Source organism: Jaculus jaculus, chromosome X (assembly GCF_020740685.1).
Source record: "Jaculus jaculus isolate mJacJac1 chromosome X, mJacJac1.mat.Y.cur, whole genome shotgun sequence".
In the NCBI taxonomy this organism is placed as follows: Eukaryota; Metazoa; Chordata; class Mammalia; order Rodentia; family Dipodidae; genus Jaculus; species Jaculus jaculus.
This window is the reverse complement of record NC_059125.1, coordinates 87719333-87725380: the sequence shown is the minus strand read 5'-3', so window position 1 is coordinate 87725380 and position 6048 is coordinate 87719333. Positions and strand designations below refer to the sequence as shown.

Below are 6048 nucleotides of genomic sequence, written 5' to 3'. Positions count from 1 at the left end.
AAAGGCAAATCAAAACAACTATGAGATTCCACTTTACACCTGTAATGATAGCAAACATTAAAAAAGCAAATAAAAAAACAATAAATGCTGGTGAGGATGTGGAGAAATAGGAACCCTCATGAACTGTTGGTGGGAATGTAAGATGGTACAACCACTTTGGAAAGCAATATGAAGACTTCTTAAAAAGCTGACTATAGAGATACCAACAGGCCCATATACTGTGCATATACCCTAAATCCTCCAAGCCTCTGTCCAGAGAGATTTTCCTCAACCATGTTTATAGTATCTCAATTCATAATAGCAAAGAGCTGGAATCAACACAGATGTCTATCACTAGAAAAATGGATAATTAAGACATGGTGTTTCTACATGATAGAATTCTACACAGTAGTAAGAAAAAAATGACAAAATGAAATTTGAAGAAAAATGGTTGAACCTGGAACAGATCATTATCAGTGAAGTTGCCCAATCACAGAAAGATAATCGTCACATAGTCTAACTCATCTACAGCACCTAACCTGAATCTACTGAAGATGCCCTCATACCCAGCAAGCATCTCAAGAACTGGACAATAGGGTGGGAGGGGAGGGAGAGGAAGACAGGGCAGGGGGGTTGGGGACACAAATCTAGACACAAATGGCAATGTGTCCATCTCTTTTTTGAGGTACAATTTCAGTTCAATTTCTGATTTTCTTCATGCTTCCACGTATTCAATCTTACATTTGATAAGTCTTCATTAAGCTTTTATTTCTGTTTTTTTTTTTTCCAAGGTAGGGTCTCACTCTAGCCCAGGCTGACCTGTAATTCACTATGGAGTCTCAGGGTGGTCTCGAACACACAGTAATCCTACTACCTCTGCCTCCCAACTGCTGGAATAAAAGGTGTGCACCACCATGCCCAGCAAACTTTCATTTCTTTTTTTTAATTTTTTTAAATTAATTAACTAACTAATTAATTAATTTTTTTTTGAGACCCAAGCTACAAGCTTTAATAAAACACCTGAATTTATGTGGGACATACTTTCAAACTACCAAATGTTTAAAATTTCATTTGCCAGGAAGATAAGTCTGAAATTATAAGTTTTCATAATTGAAAATAAAACACAAAAAGATTTACATTTCTATGTGGGAATTATATACTTTCCAAAGCTCAAAGAAGTATGCTTATAGGTTTCTGCCCTATTTAAAATAAGTGTTCAGAGTTTTTAGTTCTTTACTATACTCGAACATACTGAGTGTGCTACCACATTAACATAACGTGACTGAGTATAGACTAATTTCTCTTAATAAACTTTGGAGAGTTGTTGAAAACAAATTTTAGTTTATATATTATGATTTTTAAACAGATATTATAAACATAAAATACTGGAAGATATAAAATATTCTATTTTTACATTCACATTAAGAACAACGCTTTTGAACAAGACTGAGTGACATTTCCCTGACTTTTTGTTTGCCTTTTGTAAAAAATTTAAAATATATAAAGAGCAGAGATTCTCTCTAACATACCCATTTTATGATTGTATTTAAATCTTTATCTCAACTCACAGAACTGCCAGGTGTCAAGTCACTCATCCCATACATTTTTTTTAATAATTTTTTTAAAATTATTTATTTATTTATTTGAGAGCAACAGACACAGAGAGAAAGACAGATAGAAGAAGAGAGAGAGAATGGGCGTGCCAGGGCCTCCAGCCTCTGCAAACGAACTCCAGACACGTGCGCCCCCTTGTGCATCTGGCTAATGTGGGACCTGGGGAACCGAGCCTCGAACCGGGGTCCTTAGGCTTCACAGGCAAGCGCTTAACCGCTAAGCCATCTCCCCAGCCCTCATCCCATACATTTTTAATGTCACTACAAGGGAAGGGCACTTCATGATGTAACATAATTTTTTACGTTATGCCACAATGACACTCTCATGTCTTACAAAATGAACTATAATTTTTAGGTGTTCAGAACTCACACCATCATATTCAATGACTGTTTCAACAATGTGTTTTGTAGGCCATTTAATGGCATCAGGGCCAGCAGGTGATGCATTCAGTAATGGTGCCTCAAGGTCCAGCCCCTTCTACCTCTGTCTTCTTGAAGAAGCTGCTTTGATTTCTTTTTAAGCTGAACCTCAAATGTCACTATTCCAGTAGCTCCAGAACTGGCCATGCAGGTAGGCGTGGTGGCTACATTCATCACCAAAATGAGGCTATGCTTTCGATGCAGTGAATTATGTGCCCTTCCACAGCAACTGGTACTTGTAAAATAAAATCTGGTGTTTTGTCATAACCCTTTGCACGGAGCTGATCTTCATCGAGGAACAGCAGGTTTTTCTCTAGAATCAAGTCCCTCAGCAGGACTTCATGTTCATAACCAATGGCAGGTTTCATGCATTCCACCAGCGGTCCATAACAGCAGTCATTCACGATGCACTGATAGACATGATTTGCTAGAATTCCATCTGGAATCTGAGAAGGGTCCCATAGCATACTATTTATAACAGACTTGGAGGCTTCCTGATGCCTTCTTTGTATCCTGCCCTAAATATATAAATATCTGGGGAACCTCTGCTTCAGCTTCCTCAGGCTCTGCCTGGTGGGTGGTAGGACACTAAGCACTGGGCTATCTTGTCGTACTGGGCTTTGGTCAGTATCATATTGGGCCTGGGACTGGGAGATGGCAGGGACAGGGAAAACACCCAGGGGCTTGAGCAGCTTGGGTGCCAGGAAGTGAGGGGTGGATACACCTAGGGAGAGCCAGGGTCCTCGAATTCCTCAGCTAACCCCTGCACAGCCCCAAATACACCTCCAAGTTGCACGGGGCAAGGGAGGGAGGAGGCGAAGATATGCCGTGTCCTGGCTGCACCCACCACCTCGGCAGCGGGTGGGAGGACGGAGTGCCCTAGCTGCTCTACTGAGCAGCTGCAGTGAGCCCGGCGCAAGCTTTCATTTCTTGATGCACCTTCAATTCATTCATATCACTTTGGAGGTTTCTAACATTTTCTTCAATCAAGTTAAGCCTACTGTCATAAGTGGAACACTCTAAGTGCTGATTCTGTTCAATTTCTTTGTTACAATTGTTGGTTTTTGATGATTTTCTTCCAATTTAGGAATTCTTTTGATCATGGTCTCTTTGGTTATTGTGTTTTCATTTGGCATTGTATTTCTGTTGATTACTTTATGATTTCATTGGAAGCTTCCTTTGTGGGACTAGGCATTCTTAGTGGAGTTCTCTCAGTTTTCTGACTTTTGTTGGTTTTTTGGATTGTGGTCTCCCCATCTTGGGGAGGCACATTATTCTGTTGAAGAAGAAGCGAGAATCAGGAAGGTCCAGGCCTGTTTTGATCTTTCTGAAGTTCTCTATTTTTTTCTTATAAATTTCCTGTTTTGATCTTCATTATTTCTTTCCCTATCTTCTTTTGAATTTATTTAAATATGTTTTTCTATAGTATCCTAAATTAGAAATAAAATGCTTGTTATTTGAAATTCTTCTATTATTTTAAATAGGTATTTAATTTTGTAAAATTTTATTTAAAGTTTAAGCCAATTTGAATTCTATTTTCTGAGTTTTGAACCCTAAAATAAACTGTGGCAGATAATCCAATTTATTTTTTAAATATTTTATTTATTTATTTGTGTGTGTGTGTGAGAGAGAGAGAGAGAAAGAAAGAGTAGAAAGAGAGAGGGAGAGAGAGGGAGGACACACCAGGGCCTCCTGCAAATGAATTGCAGATGCATGCACTACTTTGTGTATCTGATTTTATGAGGGTACTGAGGAATCAAATCCAGGCCCTCAATCTTTACAACTAAATACCTTTAACCACTGCACTATCTCTCCAGCATGATTGATTTTATTCTGGTAAGTGAATTATTTTCCAAAAGTAGCATGCAAATGCACACACACACACACACACACACACACACACACACACACACCAGAGAGAGAGAGAGAAACTTGGTTGCAAGTTTATTTTTTTTCCTCTCTCTGAATGATTATATCATGTGTTTATCAGTTTTCAGGGACAAAAATGAAAACCTGTGCATTCTATTTTAAAATTCCAATAAGAGCAGAACACTAATATAAAGGTTCTCTTTCCATGATTGCCATTCTGTGACACCCAGTTTGATACTCAATTTTCAGAGAATTAATTTTGTAGAAAACTTTTCCTTATCTGCTTACCACAAAATATAAAAACAAAAATGTCTAAGTTATATTTATTAAATTCTCTTAAGGCACTATACTCCTGTAAACTCTTATCTTGTTCTTCTTATAGATGACAAGCCTTATTTAGTTTTCTGCTAACATGAGCTCTATTAGAAATCCACAATATAAGTTTTCAAAACTGTCACTTCATGTAATTCTTGTATATGAAAAATAGAAAGCAAAACGATAACTTGACAGTTTTGTTATAATTAAGTAAGAGAAAAATACATTATTTCTCTTTATTAGAAGTTCTGAAACTTTTACTAGGTCTTAAATAGATATCCTATTGTAGTCTTAGGAAAATATCCTGGTGATGAATATTGCCATTATTGAAATACATTAAGAATGACTGTGCTTCAAACATTGTTTCTTGGTATATGGTATAGTTCAGAGAATTATGGTGATATTGCTGTATGGCAATAAATCTCCAGGGTTACTGTAAGTTGGCTTTGTATCTAACATTTTACTAGGTGCATTGTTATACTATTTTATATATTCTTGAAAAATATCTTGATCTTACTTTTAAAGTGTGGTAATTGGGGCTAACAGAAATTTAACAATTATTAAGCTTATTGGTGATTAATCCTAAAACATTTCCCTATTGTGCAAAATCTGGGTTATTTTTTCTGTATCACATAGCCTTTCCAAAGCCATATAAACTTATTCCTTCAAAAGTCAACTAGAATAAGGTGCCACTATTTTTGTATAATTACATATTTTCTATCAGAATATACAGAGATTTAAAATAAATTTGTTCAATTTATCTAATGTTATCATTTAATTCAAAATATATATCTACTTATCTGATGGTTGCTTTTTCATAACAACAAGGAAATAATATCTATCATACATGGTAAGTGCTCAGTCATTTAGAAAATTTGCCCTATCAGTCAAATAACAGTAATAATAGCTACCATTTAGATGGAATGCCCTATGAATAAGTCGTTTTATATATAACAACCATTAACCCTACAATAGCCATTCATAACAAATGTTATTCCTGCCACTGTGTAACTGGAGCAACAGGATTCATATATATTATCACAAGCCTAGCTACTAAAATGGGGGAAAAGTCAGCATTGTAACACTTCAAAACTTATCACTTCAAAACCCTCATGTTCTTTTCATCATACTGAAGATACCACCTATCTCCCAACATTAATCATATAAACTTTCTCCATTTTCTTCTCCCATTCCACCTTTCTCATCATTGACTACTTTGATTGAGCTTAGCCCTCATTTATTATCATCCTCTACCTTCCACCATTACTAGTTGTGGTGGTTTGATTCAGGTGTCCCCCATAAACTTAGGTGTTCTGAATGCTAGCTCCCCAGCTGATGGATATTTGGGAATTAATGCCTCCTGGAGGGAGTGTATTGTTGGGGGCGGGCTTATGGGTATTAAAGCCAGTTTCCCCTTGCCAGTGTTTGGCACACCCTCCTGTTGCTGTGTTCCATCTTATGTTGGCCAGGGGGTGATGTCCACCCTCTGCTCATGCCATCGTTTTCCCCTGCCATCGTGAAGCTTCCCCTCGAGCCTGTAAGCCAAATAAACCTCTTTTTCCCAGAAGCTGCTCTTGGTTAGGTGATTTCTAACAGCAATGCGACCCAGACTGCAACAGTAAAGGGTCTTTCAGCTCTGACCAGATTAGTCCATTAAGCTGTACTTACAGCACTGCAAGGCATCTCTTAGGCCAAGGTTTCAACTCCTTCCACTTTCTTCTTGAAAATCAGCTACAAAAGGCTGAAGCCACATAGTCAGGTGTCTAGCAGCAATCCCACTCCTTGGTACCACTTTATGGAGATTTGGGAATTAATGCCTCCTGGAGGGAGTGTATTGTTGGGGGCGGGCTTA

The 6048-nt window shown here is 37.6% G+C and overlaps 1 pseudogene; it reads right to left on the bottom strand.

Annotated features, from left to right (window-relative positions):
* Window positions 1-2121: 2121 nt before the first annotated feature.
* Window positions 2122-2646, bottom strand: LOC123456550 (annotated as a pseudogene).
* Window positions 2647-6048: the final 3402 nt, after the last annotated feature.